We start from the raw sequence: 20,158 nt of genomic DNA, 5'->3' as shown, positions 1-20,158 counted from the left end.
GTGGCCCAGTCTGGTGTGTGGTGACAGTTGCCTGGTATGGAGTGTGGTGAGAGTGGACTGGTATGGAGTGTGGTGAGAGTGGACTGGTATGGAGTGTGGTGGCTCTGGGCCAGTATGGAGTGTGGTGACTGTGGCCCGGTATGGAATATGGTGACAGTGGCTCGGTATGGAGTGTGGTGACAGTGGCCTGTTTGGAGTGTGGTGACATTGGCCTGGTATGGAGTGTGGTGGCTGTGGACCATTATGGAATGTGGTGACTGTGGCCTGGTATGGAGTGTGGTGACAGTGGCCCGGTATGAAGTGTAGTGACAATGGCCTGGTATGGAGGGTGGAGACAGTGGTCTGGTGTGGAGTGTGGTGAGAGTGGACTGGTATGGAGTGGGGTAGCTCTGGCCCAGTATGGAGTGTGGTGACTGTGGCCCAGTCTGGTGTGTGGTGACAGTTGCCTGGTATGGAGTGTGGTGAGAGTGGACTGGTATGGAGTGTGGTGAGAGTGGACTGGTATGGAGTGTGGTGGCTCTGGGCCAGTATGGAGTGTGGTGACTGTGGCCCGGTATGGAATATGGTGATAATGGCTCGGTATGGAGTGTGGTGACAATGGCCTGGTATGGAGTGTGGAGACAGTGGTCTGGTATGGAGTGTGGTGACAGTGGCCCGGTATGGAGTGTGGTGACTGTGGCCCAGTATGGTGTGTGGTGACAGTTGCCCGGTATGGAGTGTGGTGACAGTGGTCTGGTATGGAGTGTGGTGGCTCTGGCCCAGTATGGAGTGTGGTGACTGTGGCCCAGTCTGGTGTGTGGTGACAGTTGCCTGGTATGGAGTGTGGTGAGAGTGGACTGGTATGGAGTGTGTTGAGAGTGGACTGGTATGGAGTGTGGTGGCTCTGGCCCGGTATGGAGTGTGGTGACTGTGGCCCGGTATGGAATATGGTGACAGTGGCTCGGTATGGAGTGTGGTGACTGTTGCTTGGTATGGAGTGTGGTGCCTGTGGCCCAGTATGGAGTGTGATGGCTGTGGCCTGGTATGGCGTGTGGTGGCTGTGGCCCGGTATGGAGTGTGGTGGCTGTGGCCTGGTATGGAGTGCCGTGACTGTGGCCCGGTATGGAGTGTGGTAACTGTGGCCTGGTATGGAGTGTGGTGACAGTGGCCCGGTATGGAGTGTGGTGACAGTGGCCCGGTATTGAATATGGTGACAGTGGCTCGGTATGGAGTGTGGTGGCAGTGGCCTGTATGGTGTGTGGTGACTGTGGCCCGGTATGGAGTGTGGTGACAGTGGCCAGGTGTGGCGTGTGGTGACAGTGGCCCGGTATTGAATATGGTGACAGTGGCTCGGTATGGAGAGTGGTGGCTGTGGGCTGGTATGGAGTGTGGTGGCTGTGGGCTGGTATGGAGTGTGGTGACAGTGGCTCGTTATGGAGTGTAGTGACAGTGGCCCGGTATGGAGAGTGGTGGCTGTGGGCTGGTATGGAGTGTGGCGACAGTGGCATGGTATTGAGGGTGGTGACAGAGGCCCGGTATGGAGTGTGGTGACAGTGGCCCGGTATGGGGTGTCGTGGCAGTGGCCCGGTATGGAGTGTGCTGACTGTGGCCTGGTATGGAATGTGGTGACTGTGGCCTGGTATGGAGTGTGGTGACAGTGGCCTGGTATGGAGTGTGGTGGCTGTGTTCCGGTATAGAGTGTGGTGTCTGTGGCCCGGTATGGAGTGTGGTGACATTGGCCAGGTATGAAGTGTGGTGACAATGGCCTGGTATGGAGGGTGGTGACAGTGGTCTGGTATGGAGTGTGGTGACTGGCCCAGTATGGTGTGTGATCACAGTTCCCGGTAAGGACGGTGGTGGCAATGGCCTGGTGTGGAGGGTGGAGACAGTGGTCTGGTATGGAGTGTAGTGACAGTGGCCTGGTATGGAGTGTGGTGACAGAGGCCCGGTATGGAGTGCCGTGACTGTGGCCCGGTATGGAGTGTGGTGCCTGTGGCCTGGTACGGAGTGTGGTGGCTGTGGCCTGGTGTGGCGTGTGGTGACAGTGGCCCGGTATTGAATATGGTGACAGTGGCTCGGTATGGAGAGTGGTGGCTGTGGGCTGGTATGGAGTGTGGTGGCTGTGGGCTGGTATGGAGTGTGGTGACAGTGGCTCGTTATAGAGTGTAGTGACAGTGGCCCGGTATGGAGAGTGGTGGCTGTGGGCTGGTATGGAGTGTGGCGACAGTGGCTTGGTATTGAGGGTGGTGACAGAGGCCCGGTATGGAGTGTGGTGACAGTGGCCCGGTATGGGGTGTCGTGGCAGTGGCCCGGTATGGAGTGTGCTGACTGTGGCCTGGTATGGAATGTGGTGACTGTGGCCTGGTATGGAGTGTGGTGACAGTGGCCTGGTATGGAGTGTGGTGGCTGTGTTCCGGTATAGAGTGTGGTGTCTGTGGCCCGGTATGGAGTGTGGTGACATTGGCCAGGTATGAAGTGTGGTGACAATGGCCTGGTATGGAGGGTGGTGACAGTGGTCTGGTATGGAGTGTGGTGACTGGCCCAGTATGGTGTGTGATCACAGTTCCCGGTAAGGACGGTGGTGGCAATGGCCTGGTGTGGAGGGTGGAGACAGTGGTCTGGTATGGAGTGTAGTGACAGTGTCCTGGTATGGAGTGTGGTGACAGTGGCCCGGTATGGAATATGGTGACAGTGGCTCGTTATGGAGTGTGGTGACTGTGGCCCTGTATGGAGTGTGGTGACAGTGGCTGTGTATGGCGTGTGGTGACAGTGGCCCGGTATGGAGAGTGGTGGCTGTGGGCTGGTATGGAGTGTGGTGGCTGTGGTCTGGTACGGAGTGTGGTGGCTGTGTTCCGGTATAGAGTGTGGTGACAGTGGCCCGGTATGAATTGTAGTGACAATGGCCTGGTATGGAGGGTGGAGACAGTGGTCTGGTGTGGAGTATGGTGAGAGTGGACTGGTATGGAGTGTGGTGGCTCTGGCCCAGTATGGAGTGTGGTGACTGTGGCCCAGTCTGGTGTATGGTGACAGTTGCCTGGTATGGAGTGTGGTGAGAGTGGACTGGTATGGAGTGTGGTGAGAGTGGACTGGTATGGAGTGTGGTGGCTCTGGCCCAGTATGGAGTGTGGTGACTGTGGCCCGGTATGGAATATGGTGACAGTGGCTCGGTATGGAGTGTGGTGACAATGGCCTGGTATGGAGTGTGGAGACAGTGGTCTGGTATGGAGTGTGGTGACAGTGGCCCGGTATGGAGTGTGATGACAGTGGCCTGGTATGGAGTGTGGTGACTGTGGCCCAGTATGGTGTGTGGTGACAGTGGTCTGGTATGGAGTGTGGTGGCTCTGGCCCAGTATGGAGTGTGGTGACTGTGGCCCGGTATGGAATATGGTGAAAGTGGCTCGGTATGGAGTGTGGTGACAGTGGCCCGGTATGGAGTGTGGTGATAGTGGCCCGGTTTGGAATATGGTGACAGTGGCTCGGTATGGCGTGTGGTGACAGTGGCCTGTATGGAGTGTGGTGACTGTGGCCCGGTATGGAGTGTGGTGACAGTGGCCCGGTTTGGAATATGGTGACAGTGGCTCGGTATGGAGTGAGCTGACAGTGGTCTGTATGGAGTGTGGTGACTGTGGCCTGGTCTGGAGTGTGGTGGCTGTGGACCATTATGGAATGTGGTGACTGTGGCCCGGTATGGAGTGTGGTGACAGTGGCCCGGTATGGAATATGGTGAAAGTGGCTCGGTATGGAGTGTGGTGACAGTGGCCTGTATGGAGTGTGGTGACTGTGACCCGGTATGGAGTGTGGTGACAGTGTCCTGGTATGGAGTGTGGTGACAGTGGCCCGGTATGGAATATGGTGACAGTGGCTCGGTATGGAGTGTGGTGACAGTGGCCTGTATGGAGTGTGGTGACTGTGGCCCGGTATGGAGTGTGGTGACAGTGGCTGTGTATGGCGTGTGGTGACAGTGGCCCGGTATGGAGAGTGGTGGCTGTGGGCTGGTATGGAGTGTGGTGGCTGTGGTCTGGTACGGAGTGTGGTGGCTGTGTTCCGGTATAGAGTGTGGTGTCTGTGGCCTGGTATGGAGTGTGGTGACAATGGTCCGGTATGAATTGTAGTGACAATGGCCTGGAATGGAGGGTGGAGACAGTGGTCTGGTGTGGAGTATGGTGAGAGTGGACTGGTATGGAGTGTGGTGGCTCTGGCCCAGTATGGAGTGTGGTGACTGTGGCCCAGTCTGGTGTATGGTGACAGTTGCCTGGTATGGCGTGTGGTGAGAGTGGACTGGTATGGAGTGTGGTGAGAGTGGACTGGTATGGAGTGTGGTGGCTCTGGCCCAGTATGGAGTGTGGTGACTGTGGCCCGGTATGGAATATGGTGACAGTTGCCTGGTATGGCGTGTGGTGAGAGTGGACTGGTATGGAGTGTGGTGAGAGTGGACTGGTATGGAGTGTGGTGGCTCTGGCTCGGTATGGAGTGTGGTGACAATGGCCTGGTATGGAGTGTGGAGACAGTGGTCTGGTATGGAGTGTGGTGACAGTGGCCCGGTATGGAGTGTGATGACAGTGGCCTGGTATGGAGTGTGGTGACTGTGGCCCAGTATGGTGTGTGGTGACAGTTGCCCGGTATGGAGTGTGGTGACAGTGGTCTGGTATGGAGTGTGGTGGCTCTGGCCCAGTATGGAGTGTGGTGACTGTGGCCCGGTATGGAATATGGTGACAGTGGCTCGGTATGGAGTGTGGTGACAGTGGCCTGTATGGAATGTGGTGACTGTGGCCCGGTATGGAGTGTGGTGACTGCGGCCTGGTATGGAGTGTGGTGACAGTGGCCCGGTGTGGAATATGGTGACAGTGGCTCGGTATGGAGTGTGGTGACAGTGGCCTGTATGGAGTGTGGTGACTGTGGCCCGGTATGGAGTGTGGTGACAGTGGCCCGGTTTGGAATATGGTGACAGTGGCTCGGTATGGAGTGAGCTGACAGTGGCCTGTATGGAGTGTGGTGACTGTGGCCTGGTCTGGAGTGTGGTGGCTGTGGACCATTATGGAATGTGGTGACTGTGGCCCGGTATGGAGTGTGGTGACAGTGGCCCGGTTTGGAATATGGTGAAAGTGGCTCGGTATGGAGTGTGGTGACAGTGGCCTGTATGGAGTGTGGTGACTGTGACCCGGTATGGAGTGTGGTGACAGTGGCCTGGTATGGAGTGTGGTGACAGTGGCCGGTATGGAATATGGTGACAGTGGCTCGGTATGGAGTGTGGTGACAGTGGCCTGTATGGAGTGTGGTGACTGTGGCCCGGTATGGAGTGTGGTAACAGTGGCTGTGTATGGCGTGTGGTGACAGCGGCCCGGTATGGAGAGTGGTGGCTGTGGGCTGGTATGGAGTGTGGTGGCTGTGGCCTGGTATGGAGTGTGGTGACAGTGGCCCGGTATGAAGTGTAGTGACAATGGCCTGGTATGGAGGGTGGAGACAGTGGTCTGGTGTGGAGTGTGGTGAGAGTGGACTGGTATGGAGTGCGGTGGCTCTGGCCCAGTATGGTGTGTGGTGACTGTGGCCCAGTCTGGTGTGTGGTGACAGTTGCCTGGTATGGAGTGTGGTGAGAGTGGACTGGTATGGAGTGTGGTGAGAGTGGACTGGTATGGAGTGTGGTGGCTCTGGGCCAGTATGGAGTGTGGTGACTGTGGCCCGGTATGGAATATGGTGACAGTGGCTCGGTATGGAGTGTGGTGACAGTGGCCTGTTTGGAGTGTGGTGACATTGGCCTGGTATGGAGTGTGGTGGCTGTGGACCATTATGGAATGTGGTGACTGTGGCCTGGTATGGAGTGTGGTGACAGTGGCCCGGTATGAAGTGTAGTGACAATGGCCTGGTATGGAGGGTGGAGACAGTGGTCTGGTGTGGAGTGTGGTGAGAGTGGACTGGTATGGAGTGGGGTAGCTCTGGCCCAGTATGGAGTGTGGTGACTGTGGCCCAGTCTGGTGTGTGGTGACAGTTGCCTGGTATGGAGTGTGGTGAGAGTGGACTGGTATGGAGTGTGGTGAGAGTGGACTGGTATGGAGTGTGGTGGCTCTGGGCCAGTATGGAGTGTGGTGACTGTGGCCCGGTATGGAATATGGTGATAATGGCTCGGTATGGAGTGTGGTGACAATGGCCTGGTATGGAGTGTGGAGACAGTGGTCTGGTATGGAGTGTGGTGACAGTGGCCCGGTATGGAGTGTGGTGACTGTGGCCCAGTATGGTGTGTGGTGACAGTTGCCCGGTATGGAGTGTGGTGACAGTGGTCTGGTATGGAGTGTGGTGGCTCTGGCCCAGTATGGAGTGTGGTGACTGTGGCCCGGTATGGAATATGGTGACAGTGGCTCGGTATGGAGTGTGGTGACAGTGGCCTGTATGGAATGTGGTGACTGTGGCCCGGTATGGAGTGTGGTGACTGCGGCCTGGTATGGAGTGTGGTGACAGTGGCCCGGTGTGGAATATGGTGACAGTGGCTCGGTATGGAGTGTGGTGACAGTAGCCTGTATGGAGTGTGGTGACTGCGGCCTGGTATGGAGTGTGGTGACAGTGGCCCGGTGTGGAATATGGTGACAGTGGCTCGGTATGGAGTGTGGTGACAGTGGCCTGTTTGGAGTGTGGTGACTGTGGCCCGGTATGGAGTGTGGTGACAGTGGCCCGGTTTGGAATATGGTGACAGTGGCTCGGTATGGAGTGTGGTGACAGTGGCCTGGTATGGAGTGTGGTGGCTGTGGACCATGATGGAATGTGGTGACTGTGGCCCGGTATGGAGTGTGGTGACAGTGGCCCGGTATGGAATATGGTGAAAGTGGCTCGGTATGGAGTGTTGTGACAGTGGCCTGTATGGAGTGTGGTGACTGTGACCCGGTATGGAGTGTGGTGACAGTGGCCTGGTATGGAGTGTGATGACAGTGGCCCGGTATGGAATATGGTGACAGTGGCTCGTTATGGAGTGTGGTGACAGTGGCCTGTATGGAGTGTGGTGACTATGGCCCGGTATGGAGTGTGGTGACAGTGGCTGGGTATGGCATGTGGTGACAGTGGCCCGGTATGGAGAGTGGTGGCTGTGGGCTGGTATGGAGTGTGGTGGCTGTGGTCTGGTACGGAGTGTGGTGACAGTGGCCCGGTATGGAATATGGTGAAAGTGGCTCGGTATGGAGTGTGGTGACAGTGGCCTGTATGGAGTGTGGTGACTGTGACCCGGTATGGAGTGTGGTGACAGTGTCCTGGTATGGAGTGTGGTGACAGTGGCCCGGTATGGAATATGGTGACAGTGGCTCGGTATGGAGTGTGGTGACAGTGGCCTGTATGGAGTGTGGTGACTGTGGCCCGGTATGGAGTGTGGTGACAGTGGCTGTGTATGGCGTGTGGTGACAGTGGTCCGGTATGGAGAGTGGTGGCTGTGGGCTGGTATGGAGTGTGGTGGCTGTGGTCTGGTACGGAGTGTGGTGGCTGTGTTCCGGTATAGAGTGTGGTGTCTGTGGCCTGTATGGAGTGTGGTGACTGTGACCCGGTATGGAGTGTGGTGACAGTGTCCTGGTATGGAGTGTGGTGGTTGTGGTCTGGTATGGAGTGTGGTGGCTCTGGCCTGGTATGGAGTGTGGTGACTGTGGCCCGGTATGGAGCGTGGTGACAGTGTCCGGTTATGGAGTGTGGTGACTGTGACCCGGTATGGAGTGTGGTGACAGTGTCCTGGTATGGAGTGTGGTGGTTGTGGTCTGGTATGGAGTGTGGTGACTGTGGCCCGGTATGGAGTGTGGTGACAGTGTCCGGTTGTGGAGTGTGGTGGCTTTGGTCCGGTATGGAGTGTGGTGGCTCTGGCCTGGTATGGAGTGAGGTGACTGTGGCCCGGTATGGAGTGTGGTGACTGTGGCCCGGTATGGAGTGTGGTGAAAGTGGTCTGGTATAGAGTGGTGACAGTGGCCTGTTATCGAGGGTGGTGACAGAGGCCCGGTATGGAGTGTGGTGAACGTGGCCTGGTATGGTGTGTGGTGGCTGTGGCTCGGTATGGAGTGTGCTGACTGTGGCCCGGTATGGAGTGTGGTGACAGTGGCCCGGTATGCAGTGTGGTGACAGTGGCCTGGTATGGAGTGTGGTGACAGTGTCCTGTTATGGAGTGTGGTGGCTGTGGTCCGGTATGGAGTGTGGTGGCTCTGGCCTGGTATGGAGTGTGGTGACTGTGGCCCGGTATGGTGTGTGGTGACAGTGGCCTGGTATGGAATGTGGTGGCTGTGGTCCGTCATGGAGTGTGGTGGCTCTTGCCTGGTATGGAGTGTGGTGACAGTGGCCTGGTATGGAGTGTGGTGACAGTGGCCTGCTATTGAGGGTGGTGACAGAGGCTCAGTGTGGAGAGTGGTGACAGTGGCCCGGTATGGAATGTGGTGACAGTGGCCCAGTATGGAGTGTGTTGACATGGCCTGGTATGGAGTGTGATGACTGTGGCTCGGTATGGAGTGTGGTGCCTATGGCGCGGTATGGAGTGTGGTGGCTGTGGCCTGGTATGGAGTGTCGTGGCTGTGGCCCGGTATGGAGTGTGGTGGCTGTGGCCTGGTATGGAATGCCGTGACTGGCCCGGTATGGAGTGTGGTAACTATGGCCTGGTATGGAGTGTGGTGACAGTGGCACAGTATGGAATGTGGTGGCTGTGGCCTGGTACGGAATATGGTGACAGTGGCCTGGTGTGGAGTGTGGTGACTGTGGCCCAGTATGGAGTGTGGTGACTGTGGCCCAGTATGGAGTGTGGTGAAAGTGGCCTAGTATGGAGTGTGGTGACAGTGGCCTAGTATGGAGTGTGGTGGCAGTGGGCCGGCATGGATTGTGGTGGCAGTGGCCTGTTATGGAGTGTGGTGGCTGTGGGCCAGTATGGATTGTGGTGACAGTGGCCCTGTATGGAGTGTGGTGACAGAGGCCTGGTATGGAATTTGGTGACAATGGCCTGGTATGGAGTGTGGTGGCTGTGGCCCGGTATGGAGTGTGGTGGCTGTGGCCCGGTATGGAGTGTGGTGGCAGTGTGCCAGTATGGATTGTGGTGACAGTGGCCCTGTATGGAGTGTGGTGACAGAGGCCTGGTATGGAATGTCGTGACAATGGCCTTGTATGGAGTGTGGTGAAAGTGGCCTGGTATGGAGTGTGGTGATAGTGGCCCGGAAAGGAGTGTGGTGGCAGTGTGCCAGAATGGAGTGTGGTGACAGTGGCCCAGTATGGAGAGTGGTGACAGTTGCCTAGTATGGAGTATGGTGACAGTGGCCTGGTTTGGAGTGTGGTGGCTGTGGCCCGGTACGGAGTGTGGTGACAGAGACCTGGTATGGAGTTTGGTGACAATGGCCTGGTATGGAGTGTAGTGGCCGAGGCCCGGCATGGAGTGTGGTGGCTGTGGCCCGGTATGGAGTGTGGTGACAGAGGCCTGGTATGGCGTTTGGTGACAATGGCCTGGTATGGAGTGTGTTGGTAATGGCCCTGAATGGAGTGTGGTGGCAGTGGCCCGGTAGTGAATGTGGTGACAGTGGTCCAGTGTGGAGTGTGGTGGCAATGGCCCGGAATGGAATGTGGTGGCAGTGGTCTGGTATGGAGTGTGGTGAAAGTGGCCTGGTATGGAGTGTGGTGACAGTGCCCTGGTGTGGAGTGTGGTGACAGTGGCCCAGAATGGAGTGTGGTGACAGTGGCCTGGTGTGGAGTGTGGTGACAGTGGCCCAGAATGGAGTGTTGTGGCATTGGCCCAGAATGGAGTGTGGTGACAGTGGCCTGGTGTGGAGTGTGGTGGCATTGGCCCAGAATGGAGTGTGGTGACAGTGGCCTGGTGTGGAGTGTGGTGACAGTGGCCCAGTATGGAGTGTGGTGACAGTGGCCTGGTTTGGAGTGTGGTGACAAAGGCCTGGTATGGAGTGTGGTGGGTGTGTCCTGGTATGGAGTGTGGTGGCTGTGGCCCAGTATGGAGAGTGGTGACAGTGGCCCTGTATGGAGTGTGGTGACAAAGGCCTGATATGGAGTGTGGTGGCTGTGGCCCGGTATGGAGTGTGGTGGCTGTTGCCCGGTATGGGGTGTGGTGACAGAGGCCTGGTATGGAGTTTGGTGACAAAGGCCTGGTATGGAGTGTGGTGACAGTGGCCTGGATTGGAGTGTGGTGGCAATGGTCTTTTAGGGAGTGTGGTGACAGTGGCCTAGTATGGAATATGGTGGCTGTGGGCCAGTATGGATTGTGGTGACAGTGGCCCTGTATGGAGTGTGGTGACAAAGGCCTGGTATGGAGTGTGGTGGCTGTGGCCCGGTATGGAGTGTGGTGGCTGTTGCCCGGTATGGGGTGTGGTGACAGAGGCCTGGTATGGAGTTTGGTGACAAAGGCCTGGTATGGAGTGTGGTGACAGTGGCCTGGTATGGAGTGTGGTGACAGTGGCCTGCTATTGAGGGTGGTGACAGAGGCTCAGTGTGGAGAGTGGTGACAGTGGCCCGGTATGGAGTGTGGTGACAGTGGCCCAGTATGGAGTGTGATGACTGTTGCCTGGTATGGAGTATGGTGAATGTGGCCCAGTATGGAGTGTGTTGACAGTGGCCTGGTATGGAGTGTGCTGACTGTTGCTTGGTATGGAGTGTGGTGCCTATGGCGCGGTATGGAGTGTGGTGGCTGTGGCCTGGTATGGAGTGTCATGGCTGTGGCCCGGTATGGAGTGTGGTGGCTGTGGCCTGGTATGGAATGCCGTGACTGGCCCGGTATGGAGTGTGGTAACTATGGCCTGGTATGGAGTGTGGTGACAGTGGCACAGTATGGAATGTGGTGGCTGTGGCCTGGTACGGAATATGGTGACAGTGGCCTGGTGTGGAGTGTGGTGACTGTGGCCCAGTATGGAGAGTGGTGACTGTGGCCCAGTATGGAGTGTGGTGAAAGTGGCCTAGTATGGAGTGTGGTGGCTCTGGCCTGGTATGGAGTGTGGTGACTGTGGCCCGGTATGGAGTGTGGTGACAGTGTCCTGTTATGGAGTGTGGTGGCTTTGGTCCGGTATGGAGTGTGGTGGCTCTGGCCTGTTATGGAGTGAGGTGACTGTGGCCCGGTATGGAGTGTGGTGACAGTGTCCTGTTATGGAGTGTGGTGGCTTTGGTCCGGTATGGAGTGTGGTGGCTCTGGCCTGTTATGGAGTGAGGTGACTGTGGCCCGGTATGGAGTGTGGTGACAGTGGCCCGGTATGGAGTGTGGTGACAGTGGCCCGGTATGCAGTGTGGTGACAGTGGCCTGGTATGGAGTGTGGTGACAGTGTCCTGGTATGGAGTGTGGTGGCTGTGGTCCGGTATGGAGTGTGGTGGCTCTGGCCTGGTATGGAGTGTGGTGACTGTGGCCCGGTATGGTGTGTGCTGACTGTGGCCCGGTATGGAGTGTGGTGACAGTGGCCCGGTATGCAGTGTGGTGACAGTGGCCTGGTATGGAGTGTGGTGACAGTGTCCTGGTATGGAGTGTGGTGGCTGTGGTCCGGTATGGAGTGTGGTGGCTCTGGCCTGGTATGGAGTGTGGTGACTGTGGCCCGGTATGGTGTGTGGTGACAGTGGCCTAGTATGGAATGTGGTGGCTGTGGTCCGTTATGGATTGTGGTGGCTCTTGCCTGGTATGGAGTGTGGTGACAGTGGCCTGGTATGGAGTGTGGTGACAGAGGCCCAGTATGGAGTGTGTTGACAGTGGCCTGGCATGGAGTGTGATGACTGTTGCTTGGTATGGAGTGTGGTGCCTGTGGCCCAGTATGGAGTGTGGTGACAGTGGCCTGGTATGGAGTGTGGTGAAAGTGGCCTAGTATGGAGTGTGATGACTATTGCTTGGTATGGAGTGTGGTGCCTATGGCGCGGTATGGAGTGTGGTGGCTGTGGCCTGGTATGGAGTGTCGTGGCTGTGGCCCGGTATGGAGTGTGGTGGCTGTGGCCTGGTATGGAATGCCGTGACTGGCCCGGTATGGAGTGTGGTAACTATGGCCTGGTATGGAGTGTGGTGACAGTGGCACAGTATGGAATGTGGTGGCTGTGGCCTGGTACGGAATATGGTGACAGTGGCCTGGTGTGGAGTGTGGTGACTGTGGCCCAGTATGGAGTGTGGTGACTGTGGCCCAGTATGGAGTGTGGTGAAAGTGGCCTAGTATGGAGTGTGGTGACAGTGGCCTAGTATGGAGTGTGGTGGCAGTGGGCCGGCATGGATTGTGGTGGCAGTGGCCTGTTATGGAGTGTGGTGGCTGTGGGCCAGTATGGATTGTGGTGACAGTGGCCCTGTATGGAGTGTGGTGACAGAGGCCTGGTATGGAATTTGGTGACAATGGCCTGGTATGGAGTGTGGTGGCTGTTGCCCGGTATGGGGTGTGGTGACAGAGGCCTGGTATGGAGTTTGGTGACAAAGGCCTGGTATGGAGTGTGGTGACAGTGGCCTGGTATGGAGTGTGGTGACAGTGGCCTGCTATTGAGGGTGGTGACAGAGGCTCAGTGTGGAGTGTGGTGACAGTGGCCCGGTATGGAGTGTGGTGACAGTGGCCCAGTATGGAGTGTGATGACTGTTGCCTGGTATGGAGTATGGTGAATGTGGCCCAGTATGGAGTGTGTTGACAGTGGCCTGGTATGGAGTGTGCTGACTGTTGCTTGGTATGGAGTGTGGTGCCTATGGCGCGGTATGGAGTGTGGTGGCTGTGGCCTGGTATGGAGTGTCGTGGCTGTGGCCCGGTATGGAGTGTGGTGGCTGTGGCCTGGTATGGAATGCCGTGACTGGCCCGGTATGGAGTGTGGTAACTATGGCCTGGTATGGAGTGTGGTGACAGTGGCACAGTATGGAATGTGGTGGCTGTGGCCTGGTACGGAATATGGTGACAGTGGCCTGGTGTGGAGTGTGGTGACTGTGGCCCAGTATGGAGTGTGGTGACTGTGGCCCAGTATGGAGTGTGGTGAAAGTGGCCTAGTATGGAGTGTGGTGGCTCTGGCCTGGTATGGAGTGTGGTGACTGTGGCCCGGTATGGAGTGTGGTGACAGTGTCCTGTTATGGAGTGTGGTGGCTTTGGTCCGGTATGGAGTGTGGTGGCTCTGGCCTGTTATGGAGTGAGGTGACTGTGGCCCGGTATGGAGTGTGGTGACAGTGGCCCGGTATGGAGTGTGGTGACAGTGGCCCGGTATGCAGTGTGGTGACAGTGGCCTGGTATGGAGTGTGGTGACAGTGTCCTGGTATGGAGTGTGGTGGCTGTGGTCCGGTATGGAGTGTGGTGGCTCTGGCCTGGTGTGGAGTGTGGTAACTGTGGCCCGGTATGGTGTGTGCTGACTGTGGCCCGGTATGGAGTGTGGTGACAGTGGCCCGGTATGCAGTGTGGTGACAGTGGCCTGGTATGGAGTGTGGTGACAGTGTCCTGGTATGGAGTGTGGTGGCTGTGGTCCGGTATGGAGTGTGGTGGCTCTGGCCTGGTATGGAGTGTGGTGACTGTGGCCCGGTATGGTGTGTGGTGACAGTGGCCTGGTATGGAATGTGGTGGCTGTGGTCCGTTATGGAGTGTGGTGGCTCTTGCCTGGTATGGAGTGTGGTGACAGTGGCCTGGTATGGAGTGTGGTGACAGTGGCCCAGTATGGAGTGTGTTGACAGTGGCCTGGTATGGAGTGTGATGACTGTTGCTTGGTATGGAGTGTGGTGCCTGTGGCCCAGTATGGAGTGTGGTGACAGTGGCCTGGTATGGAGTGTGGTGAAAGTGGCCTAGTATGGAGTGTGATGACTATTGCTTGGTATGGAGTGTGGTGCCTATGGCGCGGTATGGAGTGTGGTGGCTGTGGCCTGGTATGGAGTGTCGTGGCTGTGGCCCGGTATGGAGTGTGGTGGCTGTGGCCTGGTATGGAATGCCGTGACTGGCCCGGTATGGAGTGTGGTAACTATGGCCTGGTATGGAGTGTGGTGACAGTGGCACAGTATGGAATGTGGTGGCTGTGGCCTGGTACGGAATATGGTGACAGTGGCCTGGTGTGGAGTGTGGTGACTGTGGCCCAGTATGGAGTGTGGTGACTGTGGCCCAGTATGGAGTGTGGTGAAAGTGGCCTAGTATGGAGTGTGGTGACAGTGGCCTAGTATGGAGTGTGGTGGCAGTGGGCCGGCATGGATTGTGGTGGCAGTGGCCTGTTATGGAGTGTGGTGGCTGTGGGCCAGTATGGATTGTGGTGACAGTGGCCCTGTATGGAGTGTGGTGACAGAGGCCTGGTATGGAATTTGGTGACAATGGCCTGGTATGGAGTGTGGTGGCTGTTGCCCGGTATGGGGTGTGGTGACAGAGGCCTGGTATGGAGTTTGGTGACAAAGGCCTGGTATGGAGTGTGGTGACAGTGGCCTGGTATGGAGTGTGGTGACAGTGGCCTGCTATTGAGGGTGGTGACAGAGGCTCAGTGTGGAGTGTGGTGACAGTGGCCCGGTATGGAGTGTGGTGACAGTGGCCCAGTATGGAGTGTGATGACTGTTGCCTGGTATGGAGTATGGTGAATGTGGCCCAGTATGGAGTGTGGTGGCTGTGGCCTGGTATGGAATGCCGTGACTGGCCCGGTATGGAGTGTGGTAACTATGGCCTGGTATGGAGTGTGGTGACAGTGGCACAGTATGGAATGTGGTGGCTGTGGCCTGGTACGGAATATGGTGACAGTGGCCTGGTGTGGAGTGTGGTGACTGTGGCCCAGTATGGAGTGTGGTGACTGTGGCCCAGTATGGAGTGTGGTGACTGTGGCCCAGTATGGAGTGTGGTGACTGTGGCCCAGTATGGACTGTGGTGACAGTGCCACAGTATGGAATGTGGTGGCTGTGGCCTGGTACGGAATATGGTGACAGTGGCCTGGTGTGGAGTGTGGTGACTGTGGCCCAGTGTGGAGTGTGGTGACTGTTGCCCAGTATGGAGTGTGGTGAAAGTGGCCTAGTATGGAGTGTGGTGACAGTGGGCCGGCATGGAGTGTGGTGGCAGTGGCTTGTTATGGAGTGTGGTGGCAATGATCTTTTAGGGAGTGTGGTGACAGTGGCCTGGTATGGAGTATGGTGGCTGTGGGCCAGTACGGATTGTGGTGACAGTGGCCCTGTATGGAGTGTGGTGACAGAGGCCTGGTATGGAATTTGGTGACAATGGCCCGGTATGGAGTGTGGTGGCTGCGGCCCGGTATGGAGTGTGGTGACTGTGGCCCGGTATGGAGTGTGGTGGCTCTGGCCTGGTATGGAGTGTGGTGACTGTGGCCCGGTATGGAGTGTGGTGACTGTGGCCCGGTATGGAGTGTGGTGACAGTGGCCTGGTATTGAGGGTGGTGACAGAGGCCCGGTATGGAGTGTGGTGAAAGTGGCCGGGTATGGAGTGTGGTTGGTGTGGCTCGGTATGGAGTGTGCTGACTGTGGCCCGGTATGGAGTGTGGTGACAGTGGCCCAGTATGGAGTGTGGTGACAGTGTCCTGGTATGGAGTCTGGTGGCTGTGGTCTGGTATGGACTGTGGTGGCTGTGGCCTGCTATTGAGGGTGGTGACAGAGGCCCAGTATGGAGTGTGGTGACAGTGGCCCGGTATGGAGTGTGGTGACAGTGGCCCAGTATGTAGTGTGTTGACAGTAGCCTGGTATGGAGTGTGATGACTGTTGCCCGGTATGGAGTGTGGTGCCTGTGGCCCAGTATGGAGTGTGGTGGCTGTGGCCTGGTATGGACTGTGGTGGCTGTGGCCCGGTATGGAGTGTGGTGACAGTGGCCTGGTATGGAATGTGGTGGCTGTGGTCCGTTATGGAGTGTGGTGGCTCTTGCCTGGTATGGAGTGTGGTGACAGTGGCCTGGTATGGAGTGTGGTTGCAGTGGCCCAGTATGGAGTGTGTTGACAGTGGCCTGGTATGGAGTGTGATGACTGTTGCTTGGTATGGAGTGTGGTGCCTGTGGCCCAGTATGGAGTGTGGTGACAGTGGCCTGGTATGGAGTGTGGTGAAAGTGGCCTAGTATGGAGTGTGATGACTATTGCTTGGTATGGAGTGTGGTGCCTATGGCGCGGTATGGAGTGTGGTGGCTGTGGCCTGGTATGGAGTGTCGTGGCTGTGGCCCGGTATGGCGTGTGCTGGCTGTGGCCTGGTATAGAGTGCCGTGACTGTGGCCCGGTATGGAGTGTGGTAACTGTTGCCTGGTATGGAGTGTGGTGACAGTGGCACAGTATGGAATGTGGAGGCTGTGGCCTGGTACGGAATATGGTGACAGTGGCTGGGTGTGGAGTGTGGTGACTGTGGCCCAGTATGGAGTGTGGTGAAAGTGGCCTGGTATGGAATGTGGTGACAGTGGCCTGGTATTGAGGGTGGTGACAGAGGCCCGGTATGGAGTGTGGTGAAAGTGGCCGGGTATGGAGTGTGGTGGCTGTGGCTCCGTATGGAGTGTGCTGACTGTGGCCCGGTATGGAGTGTGGTGACAGTGTCCTGGTATGGAGTGTGGTGACAGTGGCCCAGTATGGAGTGTGGTGACAGTGTCCTGGTATGGAGTCTGGTGGCTGTGGTCTGGTATGGAGTGTGGTGGCTGTGGTCCGGTATGGAGTGTGGTGACTGTGGCCCGGTATGGAGTGTGGAGACTGTGGCCCGGTATGCAGTGTGGTGACAGTGGCCTGGTATGGAGTGTGGTGACAGTGTCCTGGTATGGAGTGTGGTGGTTGTGGTCCAGTATGGAGTGTGGTGGCTCTGGCCTGGTATGGAGTGTGGTGACTGTGGCCCGGTATGGAGTGTGGTGACAGTGTCCTGTTATGGAGTGTGGTGGCTTTGGTCCGGTATGGAGTGTGGTGGCTCTGGCCTGTTATGGAGTGAGGTGACTGTGGCCCGGTATGGAGTGTGGTGACAGTGGCCCGGTATGGAGTGTGGTGACAGTGGCCCGGTATGCAGTGTGGTGACAGTGGCCTGGTATGGAGTGTGGTGACAGTGTCCTGGTATGGAGTGTGGTGGCTGTGGTCCGGTATGGAGTGTGGTGGCTCTGGCCTGGTATGGAGTGTGGTGACTGTGGCCCGGTATGGTGTGTGCTGACTGTGGCCCGGTATGGAGTGTGGTGACAGTGGCCCGGTATGCAGTGTGGTGACAGTGGCCTGGTATGGAGTGTGGTGACAGTGTCCTGGTATGGAGTGTGGTGGCTGTGGTCCGGTATGGAGTGTGGTGGCTCTGGCCTGGTATGGAGTGTGGTGACTGTGGCCCGGTATGGTGTGTGGTGACAGTGGCCTGGTATGGAATGTGGTGGCTGTGGTCCGTTATGGAGTGTGGTGGCTCTTGCCTGGTATGGAGTGTGGTGACAGTGGCCTGGTATGGAGTGTGGTGACAGAGGCCCAGTATGGAGTGTGTTGACAGTGGCCTGGCATGGAGTGTGATGACTGTTGCTTGGTATGGAGTGTGGTGCCTGTGGCCCAGTATGGAGTGTGGTGACAGTGGCCTGGTATGGAGTGTGGTGAAAGTGGCCTAGTATGGAGTGTGATGACTGTTGCTTGGTATGGAGTGTGGTGCCTATGGCGCGGTATGGAGTGTGGTGGCTGTGGCCTGGTATGGAGTGTCGTGGCTGTGGCCCGGTATGGAGTGTGGTGGCTGTGGCCTGGTATGGAATGCCGTGACTGGCCCGGTATGGAGTGTGGTAACTATGGCCTGGTATGGAGTGTGGTGACAGTGGCACAGTATGGAATGTGGTGGCTGTGGCCTGGTACGGAATATGGTGACAGTGGCCTGGTGTGGAGTGTGGTGACTGTGGCCCAGTATGGAGTGTGGTGACTGTGGCCCAGTATGGAGTGTGGTGAAAGTGGCCTAGTATGGAGTGTGGTGGCTCTGGCCTGGTATGGAGTGTGGTGACTGTGGCCCGGTATGGAGTGTGGTGACAGTGTCCTGTTATGGAGTGTGGTGGCTTTGGTCCGGTATGGAGTGTGGTGGCTCTGGCCTGTTATGGAGTGAGGTGACTGTGGCCCGGTATGGAGTGTGGTGACAGTGGCCCGGCATGGAGTGTGGTGACAGTGGCCCGGTATGCAGTGTGGTGACAGTGGCCTGGTATGGAGTGTGGTGACAGTGTCCCGGTATGGAGTGTGGTGGCTGTGGCCCAGTATGGAGTGAGGTGACTGTGGCCCGGTATGGAGTGTGGTGACAGTGGCCCGGCATGGAGTGTGGTGACAGTGGCCCGGTATGCAGTGTGGTGACAGTGGCCTGGTATGGAGTGTGGTGACAGTGTCCTGGTATGGAGTGTGGTGGCTGTGGTCCGGTATGGAGTGTGGTGGCTCTGGCCTGGTATGGAGTGTGGTGACTGTGGCCCGGTATGGTGTGTGCTGACTGTGGCCCGGTATGGAGTGTGGTGACAGTGGCCTGGTATTCAGTGTGGTGACAGTGGCCTGGTATGGAGTGTGGTGACAGTGTCCTGGTATGGAGTGTGGTGGCTGTGGTCCGGTATGGAGTGTGGTGGCTCTGGCCTGGTATGGAGTGTGGTGACTGTGGCCCGGTATGGTGTGTGGTGACAGTGGCCTGGTATGGAATGTGGTGGCTGTGGTCCGTTATGGAGTGTGGTGGCTCTTGCCTGGTATGGAGTGTGGTGACAGTTGCCTGGTATGGAGTGTGGTGACAGTGGCCCAGTATGGAGTGTGTTGACAGTGGCCTGGTATGGAGTGTGATGACTGTTGCTTGGTATGGAGTGTGGTGCCTGTGGCCCAGTATGGAGTGTGGTGACAGTGGCCTGGTATGGAGTGTGGTGAAAGTGGCCTAGTATGGAGTGTGATGACTATTGCTTGGTATGGAGTGTGGTGCCTATGGCGCGGTATGGAGTGTGGTGGCTGTGGCCTGGTATGGAGTGTCGTGGCTGTGGCCCGGTATGGAGTGTGGTGGCTGTGGCCTGGTATGGAATGCCGTGACTGGCCCGGTATGGAGTGTGGTAACTATGGCCTGGTATGGAGTGTGGTGACATGGCACAGTATGGAATGTGGTGGCGGTGGCCTGGTACGGAATATGGTGACAGTGGCCTGGTGTGGAGTGTGGTGACTGTGGCCCAGTATGGAGTGTGGTGACTGTGGCCCAGTATGGAGTGTGGTGAAAGTGGCCTAGTATGGAGTGTGGTGACAGTGGCCTAGTATGGAGTGTGGTGGCAGTGGGCCGGCATGGATTGTGGTGGCAGTGGCTTGTTATGGAGTGTCGTGGCTGTGGGCCAGTATGGATTGTGGTGACAGTGGCCCTGTATGGAGTGTGGTGACAGAGGCCTGGTATGGAATTTGGTGACAATGGCCTGGTATGGAGTGTGGTGGCAGTGGCTTGTTATGGAGTATGGTGGCTGTGGGCCAGTATGGATTGTGGTGACAGTGGCCCTGTATGGAGTGTGGTGACAGAGGCCTGGTATGGAATTTGGTGACAATGGCCTGGTATGGAGTGTGGTGGCTGTGGCCCGGTATGGAGTGTGGTGGCATTGGCCCAGTATGGATTGTGGTGACAGTGGGCCTGTATGGAGTGTGGTGACAGAGGCCTGGTATGGAATTTGGTGACAATGGCCTGGTATGGAGTGTGGTGAAAGTGGCCCGGTATGGAGTGTGGTGGCAGTGTGCCAGTTTGGAGTGTGGTGACAGTGGCCCAGTATGGAGAGTGGTGACAGTTGCCTGGTATGGAGTGTGGTGACAGTGGCCTGGTTTGGAGTGTGGTGGGTGTGTACCGGTATGGAGTGTGGTGGCTGTGGCCCGGTACGGAGTGTGGTGCCTGTGGCCCAGTATGGAGTGTGGTGGCTGTGGCCTGGTATGGACTGTGGTGGCTGTGGCCCGGTATGGAGTGTGGTGCCTGTGGCCCAGTATGGAGTGTGGTGGCTGTGGCCTGGTATGGACTGTGGTGGCTGTGGCCCGGTATGCAGTGTGCTGGCTGTGGCCTGGTATAGAGTGCCGTGACTGTGGCCCGGTATGGAGTGTGGTAACTGTTGCCTGGTATGGAGTGTGGTGACAGTGGCACAGTATGGAATGTGGAGGCTGTGGCCTGGTACGGAATATGGTGACAGTGGCTGGGTGTGGAGTGTGGTGACTGTGGCCCAGTATGGAGTGTGGTGAAAGTGGCCCAGTATGGAGTGTGGTGAAAGTGGCCTGGTATGGAGTGTGGTGACAGTGGCCTGGTATTGAGGGTGGTGACAGAGGCCCGGTATGGAGTGTGGTGAAAGTGGCCGGGTATGGAGTGTGGTGGCTGTGGCTCGGTATGGAGTGTGCTGACTGTGGCCCGGTATGGAGTGTGGTGACAGTG

Source organism: Chiloscyllium plagiosum, unplaced genomic scaffold (assembly GCF_037043375.1).
Source record: "Chiloscyllium plagiosum isolate Xiang-an unplaced genomic scaffold, Cpla_swu_hap1 HiC_scaffold_36, whole genome shotgun sequence".
NCBI lineage: Eukaryota > Metazoa > Chordata > Chondrichthyes > Orectolobiformes > Hemiscylliidae > Chiloscyllium > Chiloscyllium plagiosum.
Note: the sequence above shows the minus strand (reverse complement) of the source record.